General features: G+C 37.5%; 1 long non-coding RNA gene across 1 annotated transcript in view; it reads left to right on the top strand.

The window, feature by feature from the left end:
- Positions 1 to 21,819, top strand: part of LOC101020778 — a 57,928-nt gene that overhangs the window by 12,052 nt on the left and 24,057 nt on the right. The window contains exon 2 of the long non-coding RNA XR_002521743.2: positions 20,069 to 20,143. This is a non-coding gene — a long non-coding RNA (uncharacterized LOC101020778). The remainder of the gene's footprint in view (positions 1 to 20,068; positions 20,144 to 21,819) is intronic.

Here is a 21,819-nt window from a genome sequence, read left to right as displayed (position 1 = left end):
AAATTATTTAACTGTTTGCTTCATTTTGGACTTCTTGTTTTGCAGTAACTTAATTTAAAATAAGCTCATATAATAGCTTTGTTGGGTTAAACAGATTGAGATGCAAAAATGCCTATTTAATAAGCATATATTGATAGGGCTCTTGTAGGAGGGTGAGCCGGAATAAAAACAGTTTCCTGGTAGCTGAGTACTCTGGAGGCCTGGAGTTCCAGAACTAATACGGCCAACACATAAGCCTGAATTAGAAGGCAAGTTTGGAAGGCCTACCTCTATTTGCCTAGAATTTTCTGACTTCTCCTCATCCATCAACTTGCTTCCTATCCTGTCTTGCTAAAAAGCCCTAGAACTATGCTGTACAATATGGTAGACAATTTGCAGCAATTTGTCTTAGTCTGTTTTCTAGTGCTATAACTGAATACCACAGACTGGGTAATTTGTAAAGAAAAGGAAATTTATTTCTTACAGTTCTGGAGGCCAAGACGTCCAAGAAGGGCCTTCCTGCTGCATTGTAACATGGTGGAAGGGCATGATACGGTCAGAGAGTGCGCTTGTGAGGCGGACAGAGAACTCCGATCAAAGTCAACTTTTTATCAGGAGCCCACTCCGGCGAGAACTAATGCACTCCCATAATGGCAGTGTTAATCCATTCATGAAGGCAGTGTCCTTAATCCCCTCTTAAAGGTTCCACCTCCCAATATATTTACCTTGGCAATTAAATTTCAATATGAGTTTTGGAGGAGACATTCAAATCATAGCACTATTTAAAATTCAGTTAATTTAAATTAAATACAATTTAAAATTCATTTCCTTAGTCATATTAGCCAAATTTCAGGGGCACAATATTCATGTGTAGCTAGTGGATATCATGTTAGATAGTACATATATAGAACATTTCCATCATTGTGGAAAATTCTATGATATCACCCAGCTCTAGAATATCACATAGCTCCTTCTCTTTGGCATAGAAAGGAATGATTGGGATTAGGAAAAGTAGAAGAAACACTACAACCAAAGCATTGTCTTCATTCAGAGTATTGTCTTGACTTCTTGGGAACTTAGGATTCTACCAGCCCTGTACCATTAATCTGGCTTCCATTGCTATGATTTCATTATTAATGGAGATATTAATGTTTTCCCTATTTCCTTCCCTGAGTTCTTTCCTAGAAAGATATTTCTTATAGCCTCTGACTTGTTTAATAAATGATTGCTAACTTTTGAACCTTTCATTTCCGTTTGTGATATACTGTGGCTTGTCAGCACACTAAGATATTCACTCATAATTTTGGAGTGGTTTTCAAACACCATTTTGTTGCAATTTCTTTCCTCTTTTTCAAAACAGACAAGAGGGTGCCATTTTAGCTCAGTTCGTTATCAGTTTCTAAGTCAGCTTGAGATACTAAATTGAGTTAGGACTTGAAAGCCAGGATCATAATTTCTCTGCAACTTTCTGTGGGGTAGCTCTTTTCTTCACCCTTGTACCACTCTGTAGTGGGAGAAATGTTCTTACTCCTCACTTCAACTTTCAAATTATGGTTTCTCCCCAGATCACACATTTGAATCTCAAGTTGTTCAATATACTATCTGCTGCCCTTCTTTGTTACATTCACCTGTAGAACCCCTGTTCACACTCACATTTTCCTTGAGGGTTTTATCTCATTCCTATATTCTCTCTAGCACTGGACCCATCATAATTCCTTGTGATCTTAAGGCCACAAAGATCTTAAGGCTTCAACTTCTGGCCTGTCAGTTACTTGTCCACCTTCCAATCTGAATAACTCACTTCCATGTTAATACCGCAGACCTTGTCGTACTAACACCTTTAACCATTCCATAATCACCATTTCAAGCAACCTACCCTCCAACTTCTAGCCCCTGTCTTCCTTCTTACTTTCTCTAATATTTTTACTTCAGCAATACTACTAAGGACTTACTAGGGCCTGTAGTCCACCTCTTTTCACTCTCCATTACTCCTTTATATTCTTACTTTTCACCTTTCACCATCAATTTTCTCACTTCTTTCTCCCTTGTACTGTTCTGATAAACCAGCCCAGTTATCATCCAACTCTCTTGTCAACTATGCAGGCAGCTTTCTCTACAGGCATGAGGAAAGCACCCAGTCATCTCATTTTAAATTCAATGCCAATAACTTCAGGTGATTTTTCAGTTTTGCCAGACAATCTAGGATACATTTCCCTAGTATATTTATTCTCCCTCTCCTAGATGACCGTATCACTCATGCTATCTTCCCCTGAATAGACATATTTCTTTAAATGGCAATAATATCTCTTTATTCTTATTATAAAGAAATTAATATTACCTAGAAAATATCTGGAAAAATACAGAAAAGCTTACACATACACTTGTATAATATATAGATTTTCTTTCTGGAGACAATCTCTTTTGTCCTTCTGATTTTTTAGTATTTCCTTCCAGTCTTTTTTGTTTTGTTTTGTTTTTTTCGAGACAAAGTTTTGCTCTGTCAGCCAGGCTAGAGTGCAGTGGTGCGACCTCAGCTTACCACAACCTCCGCCTCCTGGGTCCAAGTGATTCTCCTGCCTCCCGAGTAGCTGGGACTACAGGCATGTGCCACCACACCCAGGTAATTTTTTTTGTATTTTTAGTAGAGATGGGGTTTCACCATGTTGGCCAGGATGGTCTTGATCTCCTGACCTCGTGATCCACCCACCTCGGCCTCCCAAAGTGCTGGGGATTACAGGCATGAGCCACCACGCCTGGCCCCTTCCAGTCTTTATCCAATATTCATATGTATTTTTACATAGGTACATTATAATACGTAAACAGCTTTGCATTTTCATCTTTCCCTCTTAATATTTTATAGTAATTATACTTGACTGTTTGCAACGTACCAGACTTTGTACCATCTTTTATGTATATTATTTCTAAATTAATGTATCTTTCTACATCTTCATTACCAATTAAAAAGGTGAAATTGGTTTTATACAGTTGGATAAAATATTAGAATCAGAATTCAAACTCAAGTCTTTCTGTTCCAAAGTATATCCGTGGAACTTTTTAAAGCCTTCATAATGCTACTTAATTGCTACATAATATTTCATTGTGTGAATATAGCATACTTTACTGAAATATTTCCTTTTATTGGCAAATTTGGTTATGTGCAATTTGTCACTCTTATAAATAATGTCATTATAAACATCTTGGGAATATATGTCATTGTCTGAATTTAGGACTAATGTATTACAAGAAATTCCTAGAATTCATATTGGACCAAATGGCATAAATTCTTAGCATATGGACATTTTGCTTTCCAGAAATAAACATGGCATTTCTGGCATACTGTAAACACTTTTCTTCATTGAAAAGATTTCCTGCCTTTGATTAATGGGCCACAGATATAGTGCTTTATCGATCACCTTGGAATGAATTCACTACCATTAATGATTCAGTACAGTAAATTTTTTATTCCACCTGTAATCCACAAAACAGTTACTTACCATAAGAAGAATAATTTTAAAAATTGATTTGATTGTGAGTCTAGATAAAAAACCCCAGGGAAATATATATATTTTTTAAGTCCAATAAAATAATAAAAACTGTAACAATGACAATAAAAGCAAAAATCCTCTTACCAACCCATCTGAAAGTGTTTTGGTCTCTGAATAAAGAATGTGTTCTCCTTTCCCAACAAAGCAAAATTTGCCCTTTTGCATTTTATGATGGCTGAATGTTACTCAGAGGTGAGACTTTGATCACCCTTCCCGTTTCTAGGACACGCTTTCACATTGGCAGTAACTGAAATTTATCCAAATAGACTTTCAAAGCTCCCAAGTGTTCTAAATTTATCTCACTCAATTTCGTTGGTTTAGAAACTAGTTTGGAAATTTCACAAGGCCAACTTGTCTTCAGTAATTTCTAGTGCTTCTTGTTTGGGACAGGCTAGAAAAAGCTCTGAGACGCTGCTAAATTTGGTGCTTGGCAGAAATCATAACACACAAGGAGAAATACATGAAGTGTAAAACCTAAAATACCAAAACTCTTTGACATTTTAAACTAATTTCAAATATACAGAGATTAGAAAATCGTAACATCTGCATAAATCAGCTGTGTGGACAACCTATATAAGGGGGAACAAAAGGAGAAGTATGAATGGAATAATAGATTTCGTGCCTTTAGTCTGCACCAATCATTTTATAAATCTGATGTCTGCATATGAATGGGGTGATTTAGCCTAAGGAAAAAAAGTCTATATGTTTTTTTCCTACTGGTTATAAATGGTGTTAGAATTTGCCAAAAACGAACATTTAATGAACGAACCTGCAAAGAAAGACTAGTATTGTGATAAGCGCTTGAAATTGTTACTGGAAGACCTGGGCTTAAAATCCTGCCTTCACACGTGCTGCTTCATGTGTAATCTAGGCACAGTTTACTCAAATAGTCTGCATCTTAATTTCTTCATCTGTAACATGGAAATAACAATATTTACCACCCTGAATAGTTCTGAAGATCAAAACGAGATAATGTTCAGGATAGCACTGTGAAAAGTCTAAAGCCCTATATAAATGTGAAGTGCTATTTTATATTTGCTAATTGCAAATTAAGAGCTCCTGGGATTAACTGAGTTCACAGGAAGTTTAAGGATTTCTTTTTGAGTGAGGGCAGCACGGTTTATAATTTTTACTTTTATTTTTGTATCCATCACCCAAATAGTATATGTTGTACCCAATAAGTAGCATTTCATCCCTTCCTCTGTCCCGTCCTCCCTCCTGTTGGAATGTCTAGGGTCTGTCATTCTACTCTATATGTTTATGCATACCCAGTGCTTAGCTCCCACTTGCAAGAGAGAACATGCAGGTTTTTACTTTCTGTTTAAGAAAAATTTTATTATTTAATTTTGGTAGAGAGACATTGTTAATTAGATTGAGATGTTGTGTATGATTCTCTCTTAGGTATAAAAGCTTAGGCAACTGTTAATGGATTTTAATTGGTTCCCCCACCACTCCTTCTCCCAGTCCGTCACAGAGGAAACACGAAAGTATTTTTTTATCCAAGTGCTCTTTTCAAGTGACAGGACAAGGGGGCAGTGAAAAGTGTATTTTCACCAGTAACATGGACCTAGCCATGGATTTCAGTACCAAAATGACATGTGAATAGGTAAGAAAATGGCTGAATTCTAGGGATATATTTAGATGTACTACTTCCTCCCCCACTTCAACAAGGTGGTATCACTGTGAATACAGAGTTTGGCAGAGATGATACAATAAAAAGTGATGATTCAGTGTTTGGGTAAGTTCCAGGGAAACTGGATATTAAGGGAAAACCCATAGGTAGATGTTTGAATCCAGGTTTATTGGTGAACTGTAGACTCCCAAGCCAAGTTCCTTGGAAGGATTAGTCAACAGTGTCCTCTAATATAAAAATGTCCTTTCAGTGGCTATGTGTGCATGGCTGAGAGGAGACTTTGACCATGGTTCTTCAAGTTACCACTAGTAATAGGTTTTTATTCAAATATTTATGAGTAATTGTAGTCAATGGAAATTGTTAGTGAGTAACAGGGAGATGAATTTGGCATTGCATTTTGAAGAATGGAACAACTTAGTATTTAATCTACTTATGAGTCTGTACTTTAAATATTTGTTAGTTATCCAAATAACTTCTAGCAGATAGATACATTTGTGGAACAAACTTTCAAAAAAATTGGTTTGTCTTCTTTCTAGATTTTGACCAGTCTTATTAAGATCATGTTATTATGGCTGGGTGTGGTGGCTCACACCTGTAATCTCAGCACTTTGGGAGGCTGAGGCTGGCGGATCATGAGGTCAAGAGATAGAGACCATCCTGGCTAACATGGTGAAACCCTATGTCTACTAAAAATACAAAAAAATTAGCGGGACTTGGTGGCGGGCGCCTGTAGTCCCAGCTACTTGGGAGGCTGAGGCAGGAGAATGGCGTGAACCCGGGAGGCGGAGCTTGCAGTGAGCTGAGATTGCGCCACTGCACTCCAGCCTGGGCGACAGAGCAAGACTCCATCTCAAAAAAAAAAAAAAAAAAGATCATGTTATTATTTCAAGGGTTGAATTTTCCATGCATGTATGAATTAAACACAATCTTCTTTCACATATGAATTCAAGATTTTCCTTTTATACTTTTTAATTTTAGGACTATATTCTATTTTTTTTTTTTTCTTTGAGATGGAGTTTTGCTCTTGTTGCCCGGGTTGGAGTGCAATGGTGTGATCTCGGCCCACTGCGACCTCTGCCTCCTGGGTTTAAGCAATTCTCCTGCCTCAGCCTCCCGAGTAGCTGGGATTACAGGCGCCCGCCACCACACCCAGCTAATTTTTTGTATTATTAGTAGAGATGGGGTTTCACCATGTTGGACAGGCTGGTCTTGAACTCTTGACCTCAGGTGATCTACCCGTCTTGGCCTCCTAAAATGCTGGGATTACAGGCATGAGCCACCGTGCCCAGCCTAGCACTATATTCTAATTGTTAAGAATTCTAGCCACACAAGAGCTTATGGAGAAGTTATTATTTAATGGATTTCAGGTTTTCAAGATAAAAGTTTTGGAGATTGAACAACAGTGTGTGTTGCACACTACTAAGCTGAACATTTAAAATGGTTATGATGGTAAATTTTATGTTGTGTGTATTTTAACACAATTTTAAAAATTACATTAGTGGGATAAAAATAAAAGTCTCCCCTTTATCTACGTCTCAATACTACTTTCCTTCCCCAGCCTGGTTGGTCTTTATTGATAGACTTTATTAGAGCCAAGTCAGCACCATGACCTTGAATGACATAATAGATTTTGAGAAAAAGACAGTTGCATTTTGTTCAAAATGAAACTTCTTAACAAAAATTCCATTAGTAATAGTCTTAACAACTCCATTTTTAATGGTGTAGTCTCACAGATGATTGTGAAATGAATACATTTTCATGTTCATATTATGTTGGTATCTGATTTAGTTTTCTTAAATGGAGACATTTAAGATCTTATGAAAGACAGAGCCACAGATTCTATCACTGAGGTTTTTCCCCCTTCTATTACAATTCACTCGTGGACTCAAACTTATTTTAGTTTGTCATATAATTAGTGCATATTTTGTTTTATATCGTGGCCTCATGTCCATCTACCTGTTTGTTCCACAAAGTTCTAGAGACTTGGGTGCTCGTCTGCCTGCCTGGGTGGATCTGCCTGAATAACTGTTGCATGTCCTGTTCCTTGTTCTCTGAGTCATGCCTTCGCCAGCTGTGTGTTTTTGCCAAGACGGTGCACAAACAAGTTGTTCATTGTTGAATCTGTCACTGGGGCCAGGACTTGAAGCTCCCACAGGCTTCAGGTGTTATTCAGTTCTCTCTTTCTCATTCTTTCATTTTAAGCATTTTTGACCTCAGAAAAAATTTTTTTCAAATACTTTTCTAGAAGGAAAACTTTTGGTGTGGAAGTTTTCCCTTAATATAGTGTATGTAAGTTCAGGTCTCTTCATTTGTAGATAGAGCAAATAAATATTAATTGGAAGCTTTGGCGCCTACCTGATTCTCAGCAGTGTGCTCATTAGATGCTCAGTGTGAGTGAGAAGTGCGGTGTGGCTGCTAGAGATGTCATTTGAATGTAGAGGCATATTAGAGAACTGCATGAGGGATGAGGAGGAGGAGAGGGAAGCAGGAAGGGGACGCTGCTCCTCATGGCCAGAACATACCTGGAGCATGGTGGTCTTTCCTGGACACATGACCTTGATTTCAGGTTGGGGAGCTTGGACTTCCAGCAGCTGGGAGAGAAAACTTAAAACCATTTCCTTCCTTGATTTAAACCTATGCATGGTCTTGGTCTTCTTTAGGCAATGAGGACTATCGCAGTGAAAAAACATGGACACCCTAGCATTTATGGAACTCACATTCTGGTTGGGATGACAGGCCATAAGTAGTAAGACAAATAAAACGGACAACAATCTTGTAGTAATTAGTGCTAGGAGGAAAAATAAGGCAGGGTGGGGAGATTGAGAGGCACAGGAATGCTGGTTTTGAGACAGTGTTCAGGGAAGCCAGGGAGGTGACATTTGAGTGGACCCAAATGCAGGGAGGGGTCAAGACACAGATTATCTGAGGGAGAGAAATTCCAGGTAGAAGGACTAGCAAGTGAAAAGGTCCTGAGATGGGAACATGGGAGCCAGACAATTTCGAGGCCAAAGTGGAGTAAGCAATTAACAGTGGCAGGAAATAAGATCAGACAGGCAGCCTAGTAGGCCTGGCTTTTGCTCTGAGCATGAGGAGAACACCTTGGAAAGTTCTGAGCAGGGAAATGATGGTTCTGTTGCATAAGATCACTCTAGCTGCTGTGCAGAGAAGGTATTGTAGGAGAGCTAGAGTGGGAGAAACCATAGATGCTCAGCCGATAAGAGAAGGCGTCAGGCAGGGAGAGAGGCATGCAGTTGCTTCAAATGTTTAAACTAATTTCCTGCGTAGGAAGGAGTTTTTTCTTTTATATATTGTCATGTACAAATATGCTGAAGTTATTTAAAAAATAAAGAAATTTTGGTTCAAGAAAAGACCTACACTAAACTTGCTTTTCTTCTGATTATAGAAGTAACAAATGTTTCTTTTAGAAAATCTGCAAGGAAAGAGTAAAGTATAAAGAAAATATACTACTCATAATCCACTGCTCAAAAATTTTAAAAAGGAAATGACTATCAACATTTTTCTCTATTTTTCCAGACTTTGTTTTCTGTGCATGCAAATATACATTTTATAAAAGGAAGCAGATTATTTTCTGTTATATAGATATTTTTATAACTGTTCCGTAACTCGACTTTTTCACTTACCAATGACTGTTTCTTCATTTCATTAGCTAGTATATAGAGCATCATTTTCAATGATCCCACTGTACCCTGTTATACATGTGAACCATCATTTAGTAAAAATTTTGTATAGTTGGGCGAACAGGTGATTTTCAATTTTCTTTCTTTTTTATTATTATAAATGACACTACAAAGAATATCCTTAAACATAGATCGTGGTGTATATCTCTGGTCACTTAGACAGATTGTTAGGATTACCTGCTAGAAATGTATGCACACTTTAAAGTTTCGTGATTTATATTTTTAAGTTTGTACCAATTCACACTTCTACCAATTAGCACATTTCATTCATTTCCAGTTCCTATTTAGAGAAGTCTAAATTTCGAACAAGGTCCATCAGGAGGAAGAGAGTTTCCTGTCGCTGAAGCCATTTTAGTAGGTGCTGGAAATTCACTTGGATAAGAGATTATTGAGTAAAATTTAGTTGAGTATTTAAAGTGTCAGTGAGGTTTTAGAATTCTTTTCCAATTTATATTTGAGAGTACAGGGAAAGCAAGATGGAGGAAAGATGAAAAATTCTGTTGCTTGTATTCTATTCTATAGAGATAAATGAGTTGTTTGTGGTGATAGTTCACATACAGCAATAAAAAACAAAAAGTAAAACAGAAATAGGGTACTTGTAGCAATTTTCTACAACTTGTTGGAGAATGGAGCTAGCAAAGGCCAAGTAGGATAACAGAGTTTGGAGATACAATATAATGAACACTCAATTTAAAATACATTTTACTTAGTTTAACAAAAAGCAAACTGTAAGTTGTTCTTAGACTTTTTCATGTGCAAAACACAGCAGCATATAACCCAAACAGTCCATCTCCATCAGTTTATCAATTGGCTTACTGATTTAATTATGCAATAATTAACAATATTATTGAATACCCACTAATTCTAGGCAGTCTGTTGGGCTCTGGGGATATAATATCAAATAGAACATGATTCTTGCCCTCAATAGACTTATAGCCTATGGGGGGAGAAAAGCAAGCAATTCAACAATTTCAGTGTGATAAATGCTGTGATGAATATTCCATAGCATACACAGCATGCAATGGCAAACAGTGAAGGGGTATTACAATGCAAAGATACATGGGACAGGCCATGCCTACTTACAAAAAAGCATTGGACTGAAGATAAAGAGATCTAGGTTTACATTCTGGCATGGATGAAGTTGCATACGTCATTAAATCACATTTAAAATAAATGGGAAAATTATATTTACCTAATATGGTTTTTGTAAAAATGGAATAGAATAGCATGTGAGAGCAACTAATCCAGTAAAAGGCATGCACAAAATCTGAATAAATACTAGTCGAATCCTTGAGACATGAATAGTTCACAGAGCGGTCCACCAGAAACACAGAGTGAGGCAGTATTTATCAAAACTGGAATAGACTGGGCGTGGTGGCTCTGTAGCACCAACACTTTGGGAGGCTGAGGCAGGCGGATCTCTTGAGGTCAGGGGTTCAAGACCAGCCTGGCCAACAAAAATGGTGAAACCTCGTCTACTAAAAATACAAAAATTAGCCAAGACTGGTGGCAGGTGCCTCTAATCCCACCTACTTGGGAGGCTGAGGCAGGAGAATTGCTTGAACTCAGGAGGCAGAAGTTGCAGTGAGCCGAGATTGTGTCGCTGCACTCCAGCCTGGGCAACAGAACAAGGCTCTGTCTCCAAAAAATAAAACAAAACAAAGAACCCAAAAAACTGGAATAAACTCTTTTGCTGCACTGAATGCACTTTCCCCAAGTAGTATGTTCTACATAAATCTGAGATCAAAATAATGTATTATATATGAATTTTGATGAATTTAGGATACAAACTAAGATGCTGAACAGTTAGACAAAACCCAGAAGTTAGATGAAATCACAGGGCATACGGATGGAGGAATTTCTCTTTGCTAATTATCCTATGCCTGGAGCAGTAGCACAGCGATTACTGCTTTGTGCCTAATGATTATGAGGGTCAAATTGTATTTACAGATAAATAGAGACAAGCATTCAGTGCTCCAAAATATGTCTTTGAGGAAGGACAAAAGTGCTCCCAAGCAGTGGAAATGGAATAGAAGCTGTTCTAGGGTATGGCCGTGGGGGAGGCAGGATTCAGAACGCTTTTCTCTCAGAAGATGCTCCTCTGATGTACTCCAGAATGTCTCTTCTTTTGCATCACACCAAGTCTGACAAATAGAGGAAGGAGGTGCTGTCTCTCGAGCTCTGCAGTGTGCAATGAGGATACCATAGTGAACTTCCAAGTTCTGGCTTTCATGGAGCATGGAGTCTATCAGAAAACACATCTGTTGTAAAACAGCACAAAGAGATGCCTCTTATGGATGTGGAAGTGCAGAAAACCGTGACAGGTTCTAGTGAAAATGGGCTCAAGTCCTGGGACACCTGACCTAGAGTTCTCTTGAAACATAGTGTAACCTCTGAGAAGTATTCTTATTGCAAATTTGTGGTCAAAGAGATAATTTTAGTTTTCATGTGGAGTGGCGATGTAGCAATTGCAGAAACTCAGAAGCCTTCATGCTGGTCTATATGGAGGTGACCTAAGCTATTGATTTTGACCTAATGTCAATTCAACTTTAGGCCCTCAAATAAATACAAGAAAGTAACAAAGGGGAAAAATGTCTAACTTCTGTAATAATCAAATAAATGCAAATTTGGACAATTTTCTTAAACTATCAAATCAACAAAGATTTTAATGACAATATTTACTGCTGTTAACAGTCAAAAAACTATCATGGGTGGTAGAAGTGAAAATTGATATTCTTTCTGAAAAGCAATTTGGCAATATGTATTATAAGCCTTTGAAACATTCTACCATTTGATCCGTTCATTCTAATTCTAAGACTTGATCCTAAAATGAATACAAAATATAGGAGGAAAAATCATTGTATATAAACATGCCCATTGCAGAATTAGTTAGAACCTTGAAATCCTGGAAATAACCTATATTTCTAACAACAGAATGATTGATTACATTTTGTACATCTTATGAAATCTCCATGGCATATGGGGCCAATAAAACTGATACTTATAATGATGCTTTGTCATAATGTTAATATAAAAGCTTACTTTTGGTTTCCCATGAAAGAAGCAATTCCTAAAGTAATAATGTGCTACCATTTAATTAACAATTCAGCACATTGTGCTGTGTGACATCTAGTACTGTGGGTTTAACTTTTAAAATATGCACTGTTAATTAATACCATTGCAACTATGTAAAAATAATAAATCAAAAACTTTGCAAAATAAAAAAAGACTGGAAAGAAATGCACCATTTTTATTAACAATGATTATTAGTAGTGGGATGTGTGATTTTTTTTCCTTTCCTTTTTCTTCATTTTTCAAAAATGCCCAAATTAGTGTATATTACTTTTAGAATGGACATATGGACATCAAGCCTGAGGGTGTTATTTCCTTTTCTTAAAAAGCAGTCCTGTTTTCTGTTCTGTTAGTGAAGAAACATGGTCTTTGGTGACGAGAAAGCCTGAAGCATTGACTTAATAAATAGGCCTTTAATGACTTAAAAAAGTCAGAGACCCAAAGATTCTTAGGGTTGAAAGGTCACTCATTTCAAGTCAATACCACTTATTCCAGAACAAGGAGATAATTATTTATCAAGTGCTTACTATGTATAAAGCCCCCTGTGAACCAGTTGCCCACCTGCCTTCCATTGAGAATTCCTACTTATTTGTTTTTCCAGAAAAGAAACCAGCATCACCTCCTTTACATAGACTTCCTCAACCTTCATCTGTGTCCCCTGTCCCCTGTTTCAGGTGATCTGGGCTAGGGCCCCTTCTGTCTGTTTCAGGGGTCAGTTATTTCAAGCTTTCTGAGGGCAAGAACTATATCCCCAGCTCCTGGCACATGGTGAACACATAGACTGTTCAATGAATAAGTGAATGAATGATTTTTTCTTTTTGAGACAGAATCTTGCTGTGTTGCCCAGGCTGGAGTGCAGTGGCATCATCTTGGTTCACTGCAACCTGTGCCTCCCAGGTTTCAAAGGATTCTCATGCCTCAGCCTCCCAAGTAGTTGGTATTACAGGCATGTGCCACCATGCCCAGTTTTATTTTTTTATTTTTTGTATTTTTAGTAGAGATGGGGTTTCACCATGTTTTCCAGGCTGATCTTAAACTCCTGGCCTCAGGTGATTCACCCGCATTGGCCTCCCAAAGTGCTGGGATCACAGACCTGCGCCCGGCCAAGCAAATGAATAATTTTTGAAGATAGTATTTTAGGTGTTCTGGAAAGATAGAAAGTAGTGTGAGAAATGGTATTTGCCCTTAAAGATGTTATGAATAATTGTAATGCAAAAAGCCAATTAACAGTGCATATTTAAAAACTAAAAAAGGACAGCAATAGATGTCACATGGTTCAGTGTACTTATTAAATAAAGGGTAACATGTGATTAATGCTTTAGGGGTAGCGTTATTCATCAGAAATAAAAAAAAATACCGAGAAAAGAAATCAAATGGCTTAAATATACTCTTTCATATGTTTAAATTACTTGGTTTTATTTTATAACTTTTAATTAGCAAAACAATAAACTAATAATTTTATCTTCTCCATACCCAAATATACAAAATTATTAAGAAACATTTTTCCTTTTTTTTTTTTTGTTTTACAATGATTAATCTCCCAGTTGACTTGTAGTTGAACAAGGGCCAGAAAATTTAATGTCTTGCCTAAAACACGTGTTTCTTTTGGGTGAGATCGTATGATTCTTAGTCTTTATTCATTATTACATTATCTACAACATAAGTAAATAACAGTTCTAAAAAGTTCAGCTCTTCAGATGGCTTGTGAATGGTGGAAAAGAACTTAGATCAGTAAGTATGAATTTCCTTTATATTTTGGAATTGCATATACTCCTGAATGGAGAGAAATAGGCCTCCTTTGCTTGTCTTCTTTTGCAAGGAGGTTTACATATTACTGCAGTGAGGAACCAAGAGAATCCTCTCATGGGTTTTTCCCTCCACTGAGTGAATGACTTGGCAAAGTTTCCAAGTTATGTCAATTTACCTGCCCCCTCCTGCACTACAAAGGCAGGGACACTGAGAGTATACTTTCCAACCTTTATATTGCTTTTCAATGTAAATTATGTTAATATTTTAAATTGTGATAACTTAGATAAATTTAATGGATAAAATGTACTCTACTTGCATATGCCCTTTATTATAAACATAGACCATAGTCTTCTGGAGCCCTGAACAATTGGTAGTAGAATCAGATATGCAAGAACTAGAACTTAGGTTCTTACTATAATGGGTAGAACATGACTTAGACTAAATATATCTGTCTATAAATATCTCTGAATAACATAGATGTAGACAGTTTTCATTATGCAAAAAAGAGTATTTATAACACTGTCTATCAGAAACCTAGATACTAACTCTAAATCAAGAGGAATATTGTAATTATTTAAATGCTGCCTAGGAAAAAGTGTTATACGGTTTGAACAATTAAGGGAGATATCAACAAAGAAATCAATTCTAGTAGAAAATTGTAAATAATGAATTTTATTGAAACAACCTAGACCCTGAATTACTATAAAGTAAGCATCAATTATATATACAGTTTAATATTTTATTATAACATTTACGTTAGGATGGCAATAAGCTGGGCTCCAGAGCATTAATTCACATGGCATATTGGGCTTTTGGGTACCTTGCCCCCCGCCCTTCAGGGGCTCTTGAGGGTAATGATGAGATGATGTTCCTTGTCAAATCTTGGGAAAATGAGGGCTGTTTCAGTATGTAGGAGTCCTGAAATCTCAGGAGAGTGACATGGTATAGGAATTATTTTTACTAGAAGCCAAAGAACATCTACAATGTTGGAAACATTGAGAAACTAGACTTCCCAGAGGATGAAGAATAGGCTGGGGAGGAAATTGGACACTAGGCTACTTGAGGTCAAGATGAAGATTCAGGGGCATCCTTAATACGTGCTTTCCAACTTCTGAGGAGCTACTCTAGGGAAGTAGAAGCAGCCCACAAAGACTATTTTCTTTAAAAGACAGCACCTAGCTCAGTGGATGGAAAATTTAGGGAGGTGGTCTTTGATTTGATATTTATGTCTTCTTCTCTTCTCTTCTCCTCTCCCCTCCCCTCCTTTTTCTTTTCTTTTCTTTTCTTTTCTTTTCTTTCCTTTCCTTCCTTCCTTCCTTCCTTCCTTCCTTCCTTCCTTCCTTCCTTCCTTCCTTCCTTCCTTCCTTCCTTCCTTCCTTCCTTCTCTCTCTCTCTCACTCACTCTCCCCTCCTCCCTCCCTCCTTTCTTTCCTTCCTTCCTTCCTTCCTTCCTTCCTTCCTTCCTTCCTTCCTTCCTTCGCTTCTTCCTTCCTTCCTTCCTTCCTTCCTTCACCTGTTCACCCATGGGCTGAAAGGCTTCATTGCGCTCACCGAGAATGTCTCATCTTCTCAGATTCATTTCAGATAGCTTTGAGAATCCTCCAGACAAAGTTTCATGTTTGGAAGAGGCTTCTCAGCTACTTTCTGCATTCTGTCCAGCATGTGTCTTCTCTCTCGTTCTGATTCACTGTGGCAATATCATTGGTTGAGGTCACTGATTGATTAAAAACCTAGAGCCACTTCATGATGTGCTTCCTTCTTTCCCAATCCAGTTGTAGGCTACTCCTGCTCTCTGCTCAAAAAAGAATTCTAGCCCTGATATGCTGCCTGTAGTCGACTTGTGTCTAAACCCCAATATAAGCTGTATACAGTAGATTAGGATTAACCTGTGATCCTAACATCTTATGTAGAGATTTGTGTTATTGTTTCTTCTCTTCAGTGTACATGTTGTGTCAAAGGACTCAGTATTGAGTGCCTGGGGGCTGGAGGAATATATGAAAAACTGTCAATGTGGTATATTCAAATAGGCCCCACCCTCTGACACCATCTTATTGTCTTTGAGTCAAACCTTTGTTTCCTGAATCTCTCTTCCATGGATTAGCCTGACTCTACTACTTCCACTGGCTTGAGAGACACATCTGAATCCTAGGGTTGTCATGGCACATGTCCTAAAATTTAGAATACTAATACATAAGGAAAAATATTTTAGTAGTTAGAGTTAGTTTCTCAAGTGGAATGTGGTAGCTCAAGAAAGAGTAACCTCCTTCCAATAGAAATATGCAAACAGAGGCTCAGCACTTATGTGAGGGATGTTAGGGAAATAATTCTGTATGAAGGAAAGGCAGAAATGTGGACTAAGTATCTGTCATAGTCCATTTTCTGTTGCTGTAGCTGAACACCACAGACTGGGTAATTTATAAAGAATAGAGGTTTATTTAGCTCATGATTCTGGAGCCCAGAAAGTCCAAGATCAGGTGGCCACATTTTGGGAGGGTCTTCTTGCTGTGTAAAGGCATCATATGGCTAGAGAACAAAAGTGCGTGTGTCAGTTCAGGTCTCTCTTCTTATAAAGCCACCAGTCCCATCATGGGGGGGCCCACTCTGTTGACCTCATCTAGTCCTCAATACATCCCAAAGTCTCCACCTTCAATCAGCGTAATAAATTTCAGGCTTAAGTTTCCAATAGATAAAATTTGGAGGACACATTCAAACCATAGCAGAATCTAATAAGGTCCTTTTCATCTATAATGAGATACTGTTTGGGTAATTCTGCTACTATATTGGTATCCTTGACAGGATAATTAATTTAATTAACAGCAGCGATAGTGAGAAGAGGGAACAAATGCACACGTGCATGCACAGACCCATGGAACACTGTATAATACTCCATTGTCAAGAATGCTCCTTCGTTAAGAATTTTTTTTTTTTTTTTTTTTTTGAGACAGACTCTCGTTCTGTTGCCCAGGCTGTAGTGCAGTGGTGTGATCTCGGCTCACTGCAACCTCCACCTCCTGGGCTCAAGCAATTCTACTGCCTCAGCCTCCTGACTAGCTGGGATTACAGGCTCCCACCACCACGCCCAGCTAATTTTTTTTTTTTAGTAGAGACAGGGTTTCGCCATGTTGGCCAGGCTGGTCTTGAACTCCTGACCTCAAGTGATCTACTCGCCTCGGTTTGGTTCTTTCTTCAGTTTTCTCTTAGGGATTACTCAACACTGTTAAAAGAATTTTAGCAGTCATTGTAACACTCAGTAACTTACATATAGAAAATACTTAATAAATATGAGCGTTAGTGAATCTGGAGAAGTGCCGCTTTCTATTCACTTACTACCTTACACTACAAGATGTCTTTTTAAGAGTCCATATGCATTGCCTCTCCAAAGGGAGGGCGGGGCTCATGGCTTACCCTGTCTTATGATCCCCAGGAATCCTAGCTTTTTCTTTGCCTAACCTTAGAAGATGCTCGGTTAATGATAGAAGTCCACTGTTTGTTTCTTCCAGGAGAGATTGTGATACTCACTGTGCTAGATTTAAAATGGCTCTGCTATGATCTCTGAGACTTGGGAAGTCTATTTTTAATGTATAAGAGAAAAGGTTTTGAGTTGTACAGGATTTTGATTTTTTTTCCCCTGTACCATGCAGCTCAGAAGTAAAATGGTTTAGGTCAAAATCAATTGAACAAAAAGAAAGAAGACCTTGCAGTCTAGTGCTAGTCTTTGTAATTTCTAGACATATGGTCTTGGAGAAATTAATTAACTTCTTTTGAGTCTCTGTTTCTTTATCTGTAAAGACTATTTAAATTGAATGATAGTGATATTATTTACTTAGTGAAGGACAGATGTTTACATACTGTACTCAAAAGGTCAAACAGATGGGATTATTTTAGATTGAAAGCTCATGTGTGGGAGTCATGCCTTTTGTGAGCCACATAAGTTCCCATGGGGTCTGGTAACTTACTGTGTGCCCAGCAGGAACCCAAAAAGTCCTGTCATGGTGATAAATATGACACCATTTAATAAGGTCACATTTAACACAAAGAGAAACTTGGGAAAGAAAACAAAACAAAAATCTAGACCTCATCCCTAGGTACTTTGTGTGACTTTGGACAGGTCACTTTACCCCTCTGAACTCTTTAATTCGTTCATAAAAAGAACCAAATGCTAAGAAGGGGAGGACAGGCATATAAATGGAATAGTAGAAAAGATTATTGAGCCCATGAGGTGAGAAGTATAGTATCCTGAAATGTATGATACCCTGAAATTGTTGGCCTCCTACATGTATTCTCTTCAAAGGGAGAGAGTTCCCATAAAAATTACGCTTGGACAATACTTTTCAAGATATTTATGGGAGTTGCTTTGGATACATGGTATGCTTGAACTGAGAAGGAGCTTTAAGATATTTTAGATTAACCTTTTAATTTTATACATGGAAAAAGAAAGTCTCGAGGAAGTTATACAAATTCTTTAAAATTATGTAATGTGTGAGAGAGCTAGCACTAGATTTGCAAGGCTGTGAGCCATTGGGGAATTCAAGTTTGTTTGTTTTGGCCTATTTTGCTTTTTTTTGAGTTTAAGTGGCAGAGGTGTTCTTATTTTCTTGGTGCCTTACTTTTCAAGAGGTCTTGTCAATGCCCCCTCATTTCTTGTCTGAAGAAACAAAATAAATCAAAAAAGGAATTAATTTTACAAATATACTATGTGCTAGCCAGGCAGTACCCATTGTTGGGCATTGGTAATACAAACTTGCTACAAGGCACTTGTTGTCGTTGGATAGATTTCTGGTTTTCATTCCTTCACATTGTTAACATTGAGCAATCTGCTTAGTCAGGAAAAGGCAACACATTGTAAAGGTATGCAGATACAAAAAAATCGGAGTCCAATGTATGATTCATTCCTATAGTAGCCCTGATGTAGTCCAGTCCAAAGGACAATTTTCTCCATTAGACATTAACTACCATCAATTTCTTCTCTCATGAAATAAACAGATTCTGTCTTGGAAATAGAAATTTTTTCTGCTAATGAGCTTTTTTACTGCTTGGGAGTCTTCTATTTTAATCTGAGACTAAAGGATAGAAAGAGAGGCTTCACAGGGAGCAGGAAATGGAAATGACAGTAGACCCTAACTCCCTCTCCACCTGTGCATGGATATGGAAAAGGGCTTTGAAAAAGGCACCACTTATAATAGCACAGCCCAGGGAACTGGGTGTTAAAGTCAATGCCCATGATAGGAGAGCTGCTCACGCTTCTTACAATGTCTTGAATACTCTTAATCCTTTTGCAAATACTTGCTTTGTTGTAAGACAAGTCAAAGCAGATATGATGATGTCTTAGCCGAGGAAGAAATTGTGGCTTCTTGGATGCAATATAGCAAAGAGGATTGTCTCTTAAGAATAATAAAAAAGAGGTTTTTTTCATTTAAATCTGGTCTAGGAAAAATATCCTCTTGAAACTCTTTTTACTATTAGTTTTGTTTTCAAAAAAACACTGATTTGAACAAGATTAAATAAGCAAATCGATGGCTTTCTGGGTTTAAAGCAACTGAATTCCTACTGATCTCCCTTTATACAAATTTCAACATAGATTCTTCACAAGAGAAGGATGATGAACTGAATCCCATATGACACTCAAGAAGATGTAGGACAAGCAGATAAAAGTGGTCCCAGGGGAGCAAATAATCTTCCCAGCCCTGCAAATGATTCGCTTCTGCCCTATAGTTTGACTCGTCCAAAATCTGGTTTTCAAAACAAATTAGTCCACCTCTGAAAAAGGCATGCCGACTTCCCAGCTGACAATTATAAAAGTGACCCTGTCTACAAGCATCTGATGAGTGAGTGTCTAGGTTATAGAAACAGAGATACCCTCTTCCCACTGTAATATTTCTGTTGATAGGCTCTGTTTAGAAGATTAATTCTTAGTGTCATCATTCATGAATTACAGGGAATGAAAAACAGGAGAAAGGGAAGCAGAGAAGGATGTGCTAATGTTACGATGTTTTATAATATTTTCAAACCCTAAGTTCTTCCACCAATCGGACCATGTCACTTAAATTTAAGGCTCTAATAACATTGGCTTACAGAAATATTTTCACTTGTATGACTTCACTCGTCCTTGATGCCAGAGTTCAAAAGGGTGTATAAATAAGATGGGAGGAGGGACACATTATCACAGACCAATAACAATGACAACAAATGTACCTCAAAGCTCTTAACAAGTATAAAGCTAGAAATGATCTGAGGCTTGTGAAAAATACTGATTAACACAAAAATGATTTTAAAAGCAATATTCAGAAAAAGTAGAGTAATGGAGACCTGGTCCTGGCACAGATAGTGTTACCTTAAAAATATATCACAGAGAATGTATAATTATTGACTGTATTTATATCTTCTCTATCCAGGATCTTCATATTTGAAAGGAGCAGACAAACATCACCAGTATGATGGGACTGAAGCCCAAGATTGGTAACCTGATGGTAGGAAAACATTCATTTTCTTTAACTCGTGTTAAGTATCTAAACAGAAAATTTCATTTTTATAGCATAGAAATTTTGTATATTTGGTTTGCAAAATCTGTTTTGTTCTCCAAAATATGGAAAGCTATGGAAAATGGGAAATGTCTCCCCCTTGCCCTAGAAAAATAGATATAAGTTAGTGTTGTTACAGTTTTTTTTTTTTTTTAAGTAGACTGCGGGAAATAAAAAGAAGCTAGTGACCTTAAGACAATTTTCTAAAAACTTTTAAGAAAATTATACTAAGCTTATCAGCTTGTTTTCATGACTGCGTGTATTGAACATAGAAAGTAGTAATAATTAGAAATCAGCATTGACTTATTAAAACAATTCATGCCAAAATAAATTCATTGCATTTTTATAGCCTTCAGTGCAGAATTTAATGAAGTGTTGGGTTATACATATAGAAATACATGGAAATAAAATATGGTGAGTTTATGTGAATTCATAACTGGCTGAAGACTTGTATCCAAGAACCACCATAAAACAATTTGTGTCCGGTTTCAGCGGGTCTCTATTGGTTTGCAACAAGACTCTGTACTGGGTGATACTGTTGAATGTTTTTATCAATAAGTATAATGATGAAGTAGAAGTCGGGCATATCCATTCTGTGTCAAGCACCAAACTTGGTACTATACAGAGGCCACACTGTGTGACTGAAAGGATGAAGGGCTTGCAACTCCTAGGGGAGTTTGAATTCCAGCTCTATACTTACTAGCTGCTTGACCCTTGACCTCCAGTTTTCTCATTTGCAAAATGGTAACTGCCTTGCAGGACTGTGAAGATCACAACAGTTCATGGATATGAAGTGTTTAATTTGGTGCTTGGCGCAAAGCAAATTCTGTTTTCCCTGTCTTTCTCCTCCTCTCTTTCTGGTAAAATGGATTTTTAAATAAATTTAACTGAGTCACCTAGTGGTTTGGTTCACATTGAATTACAGTCTTAAACAATAAATGCACACACATACTTATTACATGTTATTTCCCCTTCTTTCTGAAACACAAAAGTTACTGTGATAATTTTCTTTCACAGAGGTGCCAATTTGCAGTTTTCTCACTTAATGCATCTTGGAAATCAAGATGTCAGTATAATGAGTTTATGCATTTTCAATAATGAACCCAGTCACTTGGTCCAGGTTTTGCAGGTCAGTAAGAATTTTCCAGGCAGATGGTAGAGGGAATAGCTTTCCATTGTGAGGAAACCCGATAGACCAGGGCCCACTTGCCCAGTTATTTAATTTGTTCAAGAAATGTTTATTGAGTACTTAAACATGCCAGGCCATAGGCTAAATATTTTTTGTTCATGTCATTGAATCCTCAGCACAACCTAATGGGATAAATAATATTACTATCCTCATTGTACAGATAAGGAAGTTGAGGTTACAAAGATTAAGTCTCTCACCTAAGGTCAGAAAAATACTTAATAGAGGAAGTCTGATTCGGAGCCAGCCTGTTTTGCAGGAGTCATGCTCATAATCGCACACTCACTTCCAGATAAAAGGCAGGTTGGAGCAGAGAGGGTTCTAGATATAGGAGCAGCAATGCAAATGGCCAAGGGTACAGGAGGATCAAGTGTAAAGGAGCTAAAATTCTCCATTGTTGAAGCAACTGTGAGTAATATTAGTAGTTGTATTGTGGGAA

The sequence above is a fragment of the Papio anubis genome, chromosome 6 (assembly GCF_008728515.1).
Source record: "Papio anubis isolate 15944 chromosome 6, Panubis1.0, whole genome shotgun sequence".
Taxonomy (NCBI): domain Eukaryota; kingdom Metazoa; phylum Chordata; class Mammalia; order Primates; family Cercopithecidae; genus Papio; species Papio anubis.
This window is presented reverse-complemented; position numbering and strand designations above follow the sequence as displayed.